This window comes from Aquarana catesbeiana, linkage group LG03 (assembly GCF_042186555.1).
Source record: "Aquarana catesbeiana isolate 2022-GZ linkage group LG03, ASM4218655v1, whole genome shotgun sequence".
Lineage (NCBI taxonomy): Eukaryota > Metazoa > Chordata > Amphibia > Anura > Ranidae > Aquarana > Aquarana catesbeiana.
In genome coordinates this window covers 417,945,418-417,961,898 of record NC_133326.1, presented here as the reverse complement: position 1 = coordinate 417,961,898, position 16,481 = coordinate 417,945,418, and the positions used below count along the sequence as shown (strand labels likewise).

Below are 16,481 nucleotides of genomic sequence, written 5' to 3'. Positions count from 1 at the left end.
CAGCGTCTGGCCTTACGGGCAATTAGGTATGGCGCCAACAACTGGTCGTTGAGGTCCACCCCTCCCATATTCTGGTTATATTCGTGGACACAGAGGGGTTTCTCCACAACACCAGTCGCCGTAGTAATTTGGACCGTCGTGTCTGCATGAAGGGAGGTAAGAAACGAAAACATTCTTATTATCCCTCCACTTCATAGCGAGCAAATTATTACACTGCAAGCAGGCTCTCTCCCCCAGCCTAAGACGGGAATCTACAAGCCGCTGAGGAAAGCCCCGGCGATTATGTCGCACGGTGCCACATGCTCCAATCTGCTGATTAAACAAGTGACTAAAAAGTGGCACGCTCGTGTGATAATTGTCCACATATAAGTGGTACCCCTTTCCTAATAAGGGTGACACCAAGTCCCACACAATCTTGCCAGCGCTTCCTATGTAGTCAGGGCAGTTTGTCGGCTCTACGTCACTATCTTTCCCTCGTAAACCATAAAACTACATGTATAGCCTGTGGCCCTGTCACAGAGCTTATACATCTTTGACCCCGTATCTGGCAGGATTGCTGGGAAGGTACTGTTTGAATGACAAGTGGCCAGAAAACTTAATCAGGGACTCATCAACGCACACAACTTGATGGGGAGTAAACAAGTCTGCAAAACGTTGGTTGAAGTGGTTTACGAGGGGCCGTATTTTGTAGAGCCGATCGTATCCAGGGTCTCCACGAGGACGAGAGAGTTCATAGTCATTAAAGTGCATGAACCGCAAGATCTGCTCGAATCGTGCCCTGGTCATGGAGGCAGAGAACAAAGGCATATGGTGAATTGGGTCAGTGGACCAATATGACCGCAACTCACTCTTTTTAGTTATGCCCATGTTGAGGGAAAGGCCCAGAAAGCGCTTAAATTCGGAGACCGCAATTGGTCTCCAATCTCTGGCAAGGGAGGAGTGGGGAATAGTGGCGATGTGTTGACCAGCATACAAATTGCTTTGGTCCACAATAGATCTATAGAGATCTTCGGTGAAAAACAGTGAATAGAAATCAAGTGACGTAAAATCAACTGTTTCCACCTGAATGCCGGGTTGGCCAGTGAATGGGGGGGGGAGTATGGGTGCTGCAGAAGTGGTGGGTTCCCAATTAGGATTGGCGAATGCAGCAGGAAGGGCACGACGGCCTGTGTTCATCTTCTTGGTGGCAGCGGGACACTACTTGTGCTTGCCACGTCACCACGTGATACTGCAGTGCTGGATTGACTATGACCAGGGTGTACTAGGCCGCTGGTGCTTGCCAGTTCACCAGAAGGAATAGCGGCACTAGTACTGCTCTGCTCCATATGAGGGACCTGCAGTTCTTGCAGATGAACGACAGAAGAAGTTCGGGGTCTGGTACGCCTGACCTTGGCAGGGACCACAACTCCGTCGTCAGAGCTATCTGTCATGGAGCTGCTGTCCTCTACAGGATCGTATTCTGAGCCTGAATCTGACAGATGAGCGACTTCCTCTTCACTATCTGTCATGCTCAGAAACGTGTAGGCCTCTTCACTAGTGTACCTTCGATTTGCCATTTTGGGCTCTAAATTTAGTGGCACGGTAGTGAGACTTACAAGTAAAAAAGCTCCTGACTGTTAGCGACTGTATCAAAACGCTACCAAAAAACTGTTAGCGATCAGGCCTGACTCTGCATACGCTGCAGTTATGTGTGTTTAGTGTTTTTTAAGTGACAGTGATCGATCGATACTGCACTTGGGTGGGCTGGGCTAGGCGGAGGGGCTAAACGCAGGTGCTAGCAGGTATCTGGGCTGATCCTGCTAACACTGCGTTTTTGGGAACCCTAAACTGCTGGGAACGCTAGTATGGATCTGATATTGATCCGTTCAGATACTATACCACTAAGGGAGGTGTATGCTGCGTGCGTGGGAGTTAGCGGTACTGGCACTAACCTGACGCTGCCTGGGGCGACGCAGACCCTATCTGACCCTAAAACTTAACTTATATCACTGCCGGGCGATCAAGGGGCTAAACCTTTAATAGGTAATAAATGGCGGGTGCCCTGACACTATAAAAAATAAACTAACCAACCAGCGTCACCCGTAACAGTTATATGGTGATCACTGGTAAAAGGGTTAACTAGGGGGCATTTAGGGGGTTAAAACCTTTACTAGGTAGTATATGGGGGTCCCTGACACTATAAGACGCTGACGGCGAACCTAAATACTTACTTCCCTAACTAGCGTCACCTGTGACACCAATACAGCGATCAGAAAAACGATCGCTTGGTGACGGGGGGGTGATCAAGGGGTTAAAACTTTATTAGGGGGGTACCCTAGACCTAAAGGGGCTTAACACGAAATGCCCTACCACTTATAACTGTCACAAACTGACACCAATGCAATAATCAGAAAAAAAAACTGCTATTGGTGTCACTGTGACAGGTGGTACAGGGGGGTGATCGGGGGGTGAAATGTGTGCCTGAGTGTTCTACTGTAAGTGTTGTGTTGGTGCAGATTTACTTGGATGTCTCCTCTCCTTGGAAGCCGGAACGAAAAGGCTTCCAGAGGAGAGATGGCATCACTTTCTCTGCCGCTGTTTACATTACAGCAGCAGAGGAAGATTTTCATTCGTTGTGAGCGATCGCGAGGGGGTGGCCACGAATAAGTGGCCTCCCCCTCAGCATTGATCGCTCCCCTAACGATGCCGACCGCCCCCTGCGGGAGGCAAATCACGTAACAGGTACGTGATTTTGCCTGCCCGTGCCATTCTGCCGCAGTATATCTGCGTTAGGCGGTCGGCAAGTGGTTAAATGAGACTTTCTATAGTTTACTATACTATCTTCCTCTCCTTTCCTAGTGGCTCAGTCCCAATAACCCTAACAAAAAAAATAATTTTTGTCTACAATCATTTTGTAAGGCTATCAATTCTTCCATCAGTCTAATTTTATCCACCTATCTAAACAAGTCCTTTATTAGCGGGGTTTTTTTTTTTTTAAACTCTCCATTGGCTTGGTATTAGAGCTTTCGCTGCATTTAATAAGTATGGTACAACTGTTGCTCTATATTTCTTCGACTCCCCCGTAGCGTGGAACAGACACTGCCAGGGGTCCTGCGTCATCTCAACGCCACTAATCTTTTTAATCTTCAATATCACTCTCCAGAAAAGTTGGATTTCAGAGCATTGCTACCAAATATGAGCACGAGTACGTCTGGGTCCATTTTATGAAGTTTTGTAGGATCATAATAGCATTTTGTTAATTTATAGTTCATTAAGTGTTCTTGCATAGCAAGACCACTTACTGTTATCTCACATATATATTATTCTTATTATTATAGCCAAATTTACCACCCTAACTCCTCCCACAGTTTTTACACTACATAGACAAGTAATATACCGAAACGTGCGGATTGTTCCCGAATGGTGTGCTATTACTTTGTGGAACGTTTCGCCGAATGGTTCACGAAATATTGTCGTTTTTGCGGCGAAATTGGTCCCATAGGAATGAATGGGGAAACTAGAGTGGGAGATGACAAAAGCTGGAAAATCAGAACATGATTTCTAAACTGCCGCCACTCCCTCATTTTCAAGCCCACCTACACAAATCTTATATCAAAACGTTCAGCTATCCCTGCTGCCACTAAACATGTCCACGGCTAAGCCATAGACCTGATAGTTTTCACAATATGACCATTTGTTTGCAACTCACACCGTCCATTGACATTCATTGAAACTACACTCTAGCCCCTTCAAATTTGAAGGGCAATTTCTAAACTGCGACCGTGCCTTCAATTTTAATATTTCAAAGACATACTATGTATCAAAATCTAGGTCTGGGTCTTGTGATTCTCACAATATAAAGATCTTCGCTGTAGGATGTATAGTTTTTAAAATATGGCCATTTGTTTAGAGGTCATTTCAGGAAATTTTAGCCATTAATCAGAGTGTACTGTGTTTGTTTTGTTGCCATGGTTACCAAAGCTTCTGTTATACACAGAGGGGGAGGTGGCTGGAGCATCTCAGCTCTGATTACAGAGCCCGGGGGAGGGGGACAGACACACCATGTACTGATTTATAATAGAGGAATATGATGGGGCAGTTTTGATGGGGTAATTCTGATGGGGCAGTTTTGATGAAGCAGTATTTGGGAAGCATAAGCAGGGCATGAGCGTTGCTAGGAAACAGTGGTTGTAAACACAAGATGCTGAGACACCCCAATGCATGTGACTTCATCTGCTAGACTTGATAATGCTTGTAGACTCCTCCCACAGTTTTTACACTACAGAGACAAGTAATATACCGAAACGAGCGGATTGTTCCCGATTGGTGTGTTATTACTTTGTGGAATATTTCGCCGAATGGTCCACGAAATATCGTAGTTTTTTGCGGCAATATTGGTCCCATAGGAATGAATTGCGAAATGTTCAATGTCATTTAATTGGTGTCCTATTACCTTGTGGAACTTTGTGAAAAGCTGAAAAATACCAGTGTGAATCCGGCCTCAATGTCATTTAATTGGTGTGCTATTACTTTGTGGAACGTTTCGCCGAATGGTTCACGAAATATCGTCGTTTTTGCTGTGAAATTGGTCCCATAGGAATGAATGGTGAAATGTTCAAAACTAGAGCGGGAGGTGACAAAAGCTGACAACCCCATGATCAGCTGAAACATTATGACCGCCCCATGAAAAAAAAAAAAATATTTTTGAAAAAAAAAATATATATATTTTTGAAAAAAAAAATTATTTTTGAAAAAAAAAAAAATATTTTTGAAAAAAAAAAAAAAAATTTGAAAAAAAAATTACTTAAAAAAAAAATAATTTCGAAAAAAAAAATTATTTTTGAGAAAAAAAATTACTTTTAAAAAAAAATCATTTTTGAAGAAAAAAAATTACTTTTGAAAAAAATGTTCAGCTCTTTCAGCTAATGATGGAACTTTTTTACTACTATTTATACTTTTTAAAATATTAAGCTTTTTAACACTTTTCACAGTTACTCAAGCCACTCCACCCCACCCAGTTACTCCGCCCACTCCAGTTGTAGAGGCAAGAACACTTTCACAATTTCCCCAGAAATTGTAGCTTTTCTAGTTTCTTTTATTCTCATATCTATTGATGTGCAATGTACATAATCTATGATTTTATGTTTCATTTGCTCTGGTATAATTTGATCTAATTCCAATTCTCAGCTCTCTAGAAGGCGTAGTGGCCCCAAGCCCGGGGAGGAGATCAGCTTCCCATATATATTCAATATTCCCTGGCCCCTTATCCCCCTTGATCCAAGAAACTTTCCCATGGGGTTAGTTCCTTAATAGAGCGTAGGGGTTTTGGGAGAGTGTCTACGAAGTGTTGGAGTTGACTGTATCTCCACACATTCTATGACGATTCTCCATATCTCTTGCGTAATTCATTTATTGGACAAAGAGCACTTCCATTCATAACATCTTAGATCGGAGATCCACCTCAGGTATAGCTTATTCTCCCTCCCTGGTGGGAAGTAGCTCGTGCCCGAAAGGGGCATTAATGGACTGTTGTATTGCCATCGCCTAGATTTAAATAGGCTATCCCAGACACTTAAGGTTTCCTTTGTTATTTGGGCAACTTCATCAGAGAGGTCCCTGTACTGCTTTGGTACCCACACTATTTGACTTAAATGTCTTCCACACAAATTTTCTTCTAGTGAGACCCATTTTTTCTGGGAGGCACCATGGACCTAGTCAATCGTCCTCTAACACTGCTGCCTCATGGTACCTCTCTCAAAATGCGGGAGGCCCTTGGACTAAGGCCTTGTCAGAGACCCAAAAGAAATACAGGCCTTCCTATCTTTCCATATAAATTTCCCAACCAACATCCCGAGGGTCTCAAAATAGGCCCTCGGGATATTTATCCGCAGAGTCTGAAATACATACAATGCTCTTGGCAGCATCACCATCTTGACCACGTTTATCCTGCCAAACCATGTCAATTTGTTTATCGGGTAGCCCCTCAGATCTTGCTTAATTTTATTTAATAAAGGTAAATAGTTATCCTGATATAAATCTGCTTCTGAAGTAGAGAAGAGAATACTGAGGTACTTTAGATCTCTATACTTCCAGGCAAAAAGGATACTGAAGTTTAAGAAGCCTGCTATCTACCATAGGGACAGAAACATTTAATATCTCTGTCTTCTCTTTATTAATCTTTAAATTAGAGATTTCTCCATACATTTCAAACTCTAACATTATAATTGGGAGGGATTGGCCTGGATTGGACACATACAGCATCACATCATCCACAAATGCAGAAATCTTGTGTTCCTGCCCAGCCAATTCCATCCACTTGATCTCCTGGTTTACCTGAATGGTCACCAGAAGGGGTTCAAAGGAGAGAACAAAGAGTAATGGCGAAAGTGGGCAGCCCAGACGTGCGCCGTTATACAATACAAAGGAGCCCGAAAGGGTCCCCATTTATTCGTATATGTGCCGTCAGTCCAGAGTACAATGCCTCCATCTGTACATTTGTGGGACTATGCCTGTGTGTCAATGTCGCAAGCATATACTCCCAATCTAATCAAAAGCCTTTTCGGCGTCTACCGATATAAGTAACAATGCTTTCTTTCCCCTTTTGGCTTCATGCATCAAAAGTAGTGTTGTTGTCTCCCAGAGACAAAGCCTGCCTGGTCCTTTTCTATCCATCTTGGCATAAGGGGCTTCAATCTTTCGGCCAATATCTTTGCATAAATCTTTACGTCTTCATTTATCAAAGATATCGGCCTATAGCTAGCACATACTGTTGAATCCTTCCCTTCTCTGGCTATAAGGGTTATGTGGGCACTCAATGCTTCTTTACGCATCTCCTCACCTTCCCTTATCAAGTTCATGTATGACATAAAATGTGGGGTAAGGATTCCTAAAAAGTTTTTTTTATAGTATAATGAGGTGAGTCCATCTGGGCCTGGGCTTTTCCCTACTTTAATGTTTTTTGAGATCTCCATATCCAATTTATTAAGTCCTTCTTCTAAGAGTACCGGAAACTTTGCCTTTTCCAAATACTGTTCCATTTTGTTTCTTCTAAGTTGTATATCTTCAGGATGTTGTATATTATTTACTTTATATAACATTTGATAAACTTCTTGAAAAATCTAACATCTTTTGTGGAATGTTTTAATTCTCCTCTATAATATATAAGATATTTCATTTTTGCTATATACCGTATTTATCGGCGTATAACACGCACAGGTGTATAACACGCACATTAATTTTAAGAGGGATGTTTCAGGGAAAAAAATTAAATTTTAAATAAGGAACTTTGAAGCAAAATAAGGGTCAGTGCCCATCTGCAGTCTCACCATTGCCACCAATGCAGCCTGATCAATGCCTATCTGCAGTCTCACAAGTGCCATGAATGCGACCTCATCAGTCCACATCAATGCAGCAGCCTCACCACGCCATCAATGCAGCAGCCTCACCATTGAATCAGTGCAGCCTGATCGATGCCCATTTGCAGCCTAGAGGGGACAGGGAGGGGGGCGGGACGAGCGCCGAAAGATTATATACAGTGAGAATCTCCTATGATAGAACAGTGGTCCAATGGCGGCCCAGGAGATGGGACTTCCTATTACAGAGGCCACCAAGTAAACAGGAGATTCTCACTGTATGTATTCTGACAGCGCTCATCCCGCCCCCTCCCTGTCCCCTCCGAGGCATCTAAAATTGAAGCATTGGCGTATAACACGCACGTGTTATTTGCACCCAATTTTTAGGGTGAAAAAGTGAGTGTTATACGCCAATAAATACAGTAGTTCAAATTGTTTCTAGGTTTAATTATCCCAGCTAGCAATTTTCCAGGCCCATTCCCCATTTCATATTTCTTACTTGTTTTGTTCAACACCTATTTAGTATCTTGTTCCATCAAATCTCTCAAGATTTCTCGATTCCTGTCAATATAACCATAGTTTGGTCTTCCAAAGATCTTTCATGTAGCTGTTCCAAAGCCTGTATATCTCTCCTAAAAGGGATTGTTACTGGGCCTGCAATTTTTTTTTCCTCTTGGCCTTCTCTGCTATCAACCTCCCCCTCATAAAAGCTTTATGCGTTTCCCAGAGCAAAGATGGAGCAATATTTTCTATATCATTTTCTTTGAAAAACAAATTTATTTCCCTCTCTAAATCCTCAATTATCTTGGAGTTGTGCAGGAGAGATTTGTCTACTCTCCAAGACCACTGTCCAGCCGAGCTGTCCTCGAGCTGGAGGACCATCTCAACTGGAGCGTGGTCAGAGCGTTATTGACTTGATTTCTGTCTTCCGTAGCCCTTCTAGCAGTTGATGATCCAATAAATTATAGTCAGTCAATTCTAGAATATGATGAGTGTATCGAGGAATAGTATGTAAAATCCTTATCTCTCAGATGCAAGATTCTCCATACCTCCACCAACTGCAATTGATGAAGTTTGTGTTTGATAGCCCTTAAATATTTTCCTTCTGACTTCAAAGATAGAGGCTGAGTATCCAGTGCTGGATCAAAGAAAGTTAAAATCTCCTGCCACTATTAATCTTCCCTCCCTAAAACCTTCCAATTTATTCAGTACCTGAGGAATAAAAGGTATGGCTAGAAAGGTTCCATTAGATACAGCACCTCATCCCAAAATATTAATGAATAAATTGAGGAGATAGGAAAGGGATTATAGCGGTGCCAGAGAAAAGTATAGAAGTAGGATATTTCGGGTAAAATTGCAAATATACTTTATTTGACAAATTTAGCACATACAAGAAAAACATAAGTAGATAAAATCATGAATGCAATTCGCACATAAATTGTACAGTCTCACATATAATGGAGTAGGCCTGGTAGAGACAGCCTTGAAAACAGACGCTCAGTTCCTACATGTTTCGCCAAGAAATTGGCTTCTTCAGGGAATGATGTGAGCCTGTTACAGCAATAAGGATCTATGCACAAAAATACAAAAAAACAGAAAGGAAAATCTGAACAATGGAGAAACAATTGTGGGAGGACATGTAGTGGAGATTGGGATACGTGGCTGGACTATGTCCCAAAAGGGGGGTGACCATGTGAATCCCCCACACTCAAGAACGTACCTGAGAACCAGACAACCAGGGCCAGGCTCGGCAGGGAGCACCCCAGCTGATGGCAGATCGGGCTGCACCGTATTTATGACTGCAGGGGGCATACAAATGACCTGGCAATCAAATACAGTGCTGATTAGAGATTGCATATTGGAAAGGAAAGAGAGCTAAAAGTTATATATAGCGCACATATTTTATACATAAGTGGAATAATATACACCACATCGGATAAATAGGGCATCATAGCCGCAAAAACTTACAATTTAAAAACAAGTTAGTAGTGTAGGGAGACGCCTGGAAGACGTTGGAAGAGAATATGGAAGTTGTAGATGGTTGTCTAGGAACTGAATGAAAAAAAGTTTAAGGACAGGTGCTGTTTGACCATTAAAAAGGTCAGGCCGTAACTGATATATGAGGTAGGGGTGATAATTGAGAGGAAGGCTTACCTGAAAGGCTGTTGAGATAGATGTAAGTGTCAGAGACCAATGCTCTGCACTCATATGGGAAATACAGATAGGAATAGGTCACTAGCAGAGAGGAGTTGCTTCCTGGAATGCGATGATTAAAGACTAGATTAGGGGAGAAGGGGGAAACTTAGGTAGGGTGATGCTGAAGAGTGGAGAGCAATTAGGCTTACCATACGACTAATCCAATCGTATCGTATGGTAAGCCTAATTGCTCTCCACTCTTCAGCATCACCCTACCTAAGTTTCCCCCTTCTCCCCTAATCTAGTCTTTAATCATCCCATTCCAGGAAGCAACTCCTCTCTGCTAGTGACCTATTCCTATCTGTATTTCCCATATGAGTGCAGAGCATTGGTCTCTGACACTTACATGTCAACAGCCTTTCAGGTAAGCCTTCCTCTCAATTATCACCCCTACCTCATATATCAGTTACGGCCTGACCTTTATAATGGTCAAACAGCACCTGTCCTTAAACTTTTTTTCATTCAGTTTCTAGACAACCATCTACAACTTCCATATTCTCTTCCAACGTCTTCCAGGCGTCTCCCTACACTACTAACTTGTTTTTAAATTGTAAGTTTTTGCGGCTATGATGCCTTATTTATCCGATGTGGTGTATATTATTCCACTTATGTGTAAAATATGTGCGCTATATATAACTTTTAGCTCTCTTTCCAATATACAATCTCTAATCAGCACTATATTTGATTGCCAGGTCATTTGTATGCCCCCCGCAGTCATAAATACGGTGCAGCCCGATTTGCCATCAGCTGGGGTGCTCCCTGCCGAGCCTGGTTCTCAGGTACGTTTTTGAGTGTGGGGGATTCACATGGTCACCCCCCTTTTGGGACATAGTCCAGCCACATATCCCAATCTCCACTACATGTCCTCCCACAATTGTTTTATCCGAAATACCCTACTTCTATACTTTTCTCTGGCACCGCTATAATCCCTTTCCTATCTCCTCAATTTATTCAGTACCTCTTTCAGGAAAAAAGTAGGGTTTATATATTCACCAAGGTATAGTCCACATTTAATAAGGACCACTTGGTGAACAGATACCGTCCCTCTGGATCCACCTCCATTGCCTTTAGTGTAAATCGTGTATTCTTATCAAACCCTATTGCTGTCCCCCTAGATTTTTTTTAGATGAATAGCTATGCATCCATGTGGGAAAGTTTTTAGATTTCAGACTAATTTTTGAAGACCAATTTAGATGGGTTTCTAGCAGAAATACTATATTAGTCTAAAATCCTTTCAACTCTTGTGATATCTGATACCTTTTATTAGGGCTATTTAATCCTCTTACATTATATGTGATTATTTTCAAAGGTGCCAAATTGTGATCAAAAACTCCATACAACTTACGCTGAGATCACAATAGAAGGCATGAAGCGGGGGGGGGAGCTTCCCACTACTTCAGGAATGTGCCGTTTAAACTTTAAAGACAAACCTCTTAATACAAACATATTACATTGAAATAACCTAAAACCCTCCCCCATCCTGCCCTCCCTCCATATTGTAAACCAATGTTTTAGCTCCTCCAGCCTCTGCCCAATAGGGCATCCAGCTGGACGAGCCATCCCTCGAGGGCTTTTATATGTCCACCTAGTCCCCCGGACCTCATCTCTAATAAATTAGGAGTGGTTCCGGAGGCGCAAGTGGGCATAGCTACTCTATGTCTTTTCCCCCCAGGCGTTTCTCCCACATACTTTCTACTTATTCCGTAAGCTTAAACTATCTTCTACTTCCCTTGTTAATTCTTAAATATGTTTAAAATCTCTATACTTTGTTCCACTCTTGATCTTTTAATTTCTTCCAAGTTGGCGGCCTCTTCTCCTAGTTCTCCAACTTTATAAATGGAAGACCAAGTTTGTTACAAAATTCTTTTATATCTTCTGGGAAACGTAAAGTTGCTGAGACCCCTTGATTCTTGGCGATCAAACAAGCTGGAAACCCCCATCTATAACTGATGTCATTTTCTTGTAAATTACTTATTAGGGGTTGGAGTGCCCTTCTACTGGCTGTTTCTGGGGATAAATCTGTGAAGATTAATAGCTTATTTACCATATGTTCCATCGGTATGGAGTTTCTTGTACTTTGAGACACCTGTTCTTTCATATCATTGTGATGAAATCTTGCTATAACATTCCTTGGGAGGTCTCCAGGCACTTTATTCATTTTCTGTATTCTTTGAATTTTTTTCAAATCGGAGAGGCTTAGATGCCTCTCTTTTCAAGGCTTTATTGAATACTTCCCGCAGAACATCTTCTAATTCTGCATCTTTAACTGTCTCTGGGAGGCCTCTTACTCTTAAGTTTTTCCGTTTACTTCAGGTTTCTTGATCCTCTAGTTTATATCGAACATTTCTTATCTCTATCCATCCCATCTCAGTTCTGTCTTGTAGTTCCATTATTGCCTCTTTATGTTGATCCAAATATATTTGTGTCTTCAACTCTCTGTAGGACATTCTGAATGTCTTTTCTTGTTGGATTCATTTCGCCTTTGATCATATGTTCAAGATCGGACAGCATATCTGCCATGTCTTGTTTTGTTGGAAGGGCTTGTAAATCTTTAGACTCTATTGTCTGCTGCAGTTGTCCTCCTGGAGATATCTGATCTGTGATGTTACTTTTAACTTGTGGGGGGTGAGCACTTTTACCCTTTTGTATCTCATCATTTTACCTCCCTCTACTTCCCCTTCCATGCTCCCCGTTTTTTGCTGATTCTACCCAAGGTGATAGGCCAGAAAAGCTACTTTAAGATATATCAACAATCCAGACAGCCACTACACAAATATGCACAAGTATGCATATATGAAATAAAATTATAAAAATAAATGTGCCAAAAAAAACACTATCTTCCCTTTGTTTCACCTTTTTTTCTTTCCTTTTTCCCTTCAACATTCCAAGTATTCAACCACTATATGAAAACGTGATATATACGTAAACTGAATACAATCCTGTAGTGAAATTTTTTTTCGCCTTTTAAGAGCAATAGAAAAGTGTAGACAAATAGTCCAATTTCCCTAATAAGGCATTAATAGTGATTTCTATAGTCCAGTTCCTTAATAAACGTATGATTAAATAAACCAAAAAAAAATCACTCAAAACCAAAGTAGCCAACAGATATGATAATAAACAGTTGTTCTAAATACAAAAATTTGTCAGGTATAATATCCACTAGGCAGTTATTTTATATTATAACTACCGTCACTGATAGCTGAAATATATCACTTATTCAGGTGCTGTGTTGATGGCGTCCAGATTTTATCATAAACGTGAGAATGGATGAGAAGGCGGCTTTTAGAGGCTTAAAAAATATAAATTCCAGTAACTTTGCATTAAATTTGTAGAAGCAGTACCATAGAAATATAGGAATGCGTGCATTCACATTAACTATGCGGGCTGGTTTACTAATGGAGTTTTTAGCAGGCAAGTATGCAGTCAAAGCTGTATGAATCTCTATAAATCTTTATCTCATGTTAAGAGTTTTTATTATATATTGGATGTTCAAATCATGAGCATTTATACTCAGGTAGTTGTGCGTTAGCATTAGCTATGGGGGGGGGGGGGTGTGTGTGCAGGCAGATACGCTGTGAGTTTGCTAAATTTGCAAACAGATATGCGGATGTTCAATTAATTTACAAACAGTCTTTTGCTGCAGTAAATAATGGTGAATAGTCTGAATGCATGTAACTTTACGGACAGGCATAAAAAACAGGCAGGTATGCTCTTAGATGCACAAGTGGTTGCAAGTGGGTTTCCACCCAATATGGGGTCTCCTCCTCTCCTTCCAAAAGCTTCACCGACGCTCAATTGGATATCACAGAGAGAAAATTAGCAGAACTGCTATTAGACCAAAGTCAGTCCCCCTTTACACTGGTCCCCTCTCAATCTCCACTCCACAGGACCTAGATACGGGCTTTACACAGTCACTGCCAGCTTACCTATTCTTAGGGCCAGTCCCATCCAGTCTTGACTGATGCAGCACTATCACCCACAAGTGTTACTATCTCTGCTGTCTCCCCTGCACCTTTACACCCCCCTTTACCTCTCCTTGTAGACCTCCTGTGTCCTCGGGATACTCCAGTGGTCTACAGTTTTCTCTATGGCAGTAAAGTTCTCACTCCAACCTCCGTCTTCAGTAGCTCCTCGCTCTTTGGCTGAGTGCACTGGATCTGCTGTGGGGCATGGTGTAGAGGCTGATCCTCCCCTTGAGTGCATGCCCCTCAGCGCTCGGCTCTGCTCGTCACTCACCGCTCCAAGGGTACGATCCTCTCCGAAGGGAGCCGAACCATTCCGACCTCCTGCGCCTGCAGGTCAGGTGACAAACACGGAACTACAGCAGCCTTTCCCGACTCCAGACCTGAAGCAACCACTCCGAGCGACCCGCTCTCTCGGGCTCCCAGCCAGCAATCTTCAGGGATCGAGCAACAGCTACACAGTAGCAGTCGGGACGGGCGGGTAGTGGTGGTCAGCAAACCCAGACTGAGCAGCCCTCGTCTAGATAGATGCAGCAAGTACGTTCAGATCCAGCCTCGATCAGTGCACCTGTCTAGCTATAGATCCAGCTAACAAGCATGACAAAGTATAACAATGATTCAAGAATTAGGTGTCAGGTTTTGCTTATGTGGGAGAGCCCTCTCTCCTAATGATTCACCTGGGGAGACACATGGAGCTCAGAGATACACACTGCAGCACGGCACCATGTTCCACTGCTTCGATTTAACTGACAGTCGTGAGACGTTGCACCCAAACAAAATGGACGTCCTTTTTTTCCCACAAATAGAGCTTTCTTTTGGTGGTATTTGTTCACCTCTGCGGTTTTTATTTTTTGTGCTATAAACAAACAAAAAATGCGGCAATTTTAGAGAAAAAAAAAAATATTTTTTACTTTTTGCTATAACAAATATCCCCCAAAAATATATAAAAAAAACTAATTTCTTTCTCAGTTTAGGCCGATATGTATTCTACATTTTTTTTTTTTTTTTCTACCAAAAATATTGCAATAAGCATATACTGATTGGTTTATGCCTACAAAATAAGGGATAGATTTATGGCAATTATACATTTTTTTTTTTATTATTAATGGCGGCGATCTGCAATTTTTATCGTGACTGCAACATGGCGGACACTTTTGACACTATTTTGGGACCATTGTCATTTATACAGCGATCAGTGCTATAAAAATGCACTGATTACTGTGTAAATGACACTGGCAGGGAAGGGATTAAACACTAGGGGGCGATCAAGGGGTTAAGTGTGTCCTAGGGAGTGATTCTAACTGTGAGGGGGATTGCCTCACAAGAACAATGCAGATCACTGCTCCCGATGACAGGGAGCAGTAGATCTCTGTCATGTTGCTAGGCAGAACAGGAAAATGCCTTGTTTACAAAGACATCTCCCCGTTCTGCCTCTCCGTGACACAATCGCGGGCCCCTGGCGGACAGAGCTCGCGGAACCCATGGGCACAGTCTCAAAATTTTGCAGCGGGCGCGCCCGCACACAATGCCGAGATTTAAAGGGGACGTACCTGTACGCCCATTTGCCCAGCCGTGCCGACATATCATTGTGCGCTGGTCTGGAGACTGGCTAGGCCACTCCATGACCTTAATATGCTTCTTCGTGAGCCACTCCTATGTTGCCTTGGCAGTATGTTTTGGGTCATTGTCATGCTGGAAGACCCATCTATTACCCATCTTTAGTGTTCTGGCTGAGGAAAGAAGGTTCTCATTCTAGATTTTACAATTCACGGCCCTATCCTTTGGCCCCTCAAAGCGTCAATGTCGGCTTGTACCTTTAGCAGAAAAAACAGCCTCAAAACATGATGTTTCCACCTCCGTGCTTGACTGAAGTGATGGTGTTCTTAGGGTCATAGTTAGCTTTTTTACTTCTTTCAAACACGGCACAAGGTGGCACATGTACAGGCCCACCTAAAGTTTGCCAATGAACATCTGAATGACCCAAAGGAGGATTGGGAGAAAAGTGCTGTGGTCAGATGAGACCAAAATTGAGCTCTTTGGCATTAACTCAACTTGTCGTGTTTGGAGGAAAACAAATGCTGACTATGACCCCAAGAACACCATCCCTACAGTCAAGCATGGAGGTGTAAACATTCTTTGGAGCGGTTTCTCTGCTAAAGGTAGAAGCCAACTTTGCTGCATTTAGGGGCCAAAAGACAGGGCCATGTATTGTAAAATCTTGGATGAGAACCTTCTGCCCTCAGCCAGAACACTAAAGATGGGTCTTCCAGCATGACGATGACTCAAAACAAGGGAACAAAGGAGTGGCTCAAGAAGCACATTGAGGTCATGGAGTGGCCTAGCCAGTCTCCAGACATTAATCCTTTAACAAATATATGGAGGGAGCTGAAACTGAGTTGCCAAGCAAAAAGCCAAGAAACCTTAAGTTTTTAGAGACGATCTGTAAAGAAGAGTGGACCAAAATCCCTCCTGAGATGTGTGCAAACCTGGTAACCAACTACAAGAAACACCTTACCTCTGTGCTTGCCAACAAGGGTTTCTCCACTAAGTACTAAAGCAAGTTTTTCTTGGGGATCAAATATTTTACTCACTGAACTGCAACTCAATTTATAACGTGTGTTTTCTGGATTTTTGGTTGTTATTCTGTCTCTATCAATTAAAATGCACCTATGACAATTATAGACCCTATATTTCTTTGTAAGTGGGTAAACTTACAAAATCTTCTGGGGATCAAATAATTATTTTCCCCACTGTATGTATGATGATCTGGGGTATTTTAGCTCGTTGGTAGAGCCATACAGTAAGTCCGCTCTACTTCACAAAGTCGTGGGTATAGGATTATGTATATGGGATTGTATGTGTTTTTTTTTTTTTTTTTAGTATTTATTGGTTGAACTAGATGGACTCTCTTTTCAACCTAACTATGCAACTATGCCACTTGCAGGAGAAATGGATATTAAGCATACAAATACTGAAGACCAGCCCCTAGAGA

General features: G+C 42.1%; 1 protein-coding gene across 5 annotated transcripts in view; it reads right to left on the bottom strand.

Moving 5' to 3' along the window:
• Nucleotides 1-16,481, bottom strand: part of FBXW11 (F-box and WD repeat domain containing 11) — a 637,027-nt gene that overhangs the window by 250,883 nt on the left and 369,663 nt on the right. The window lies entirely within an intron of this gene.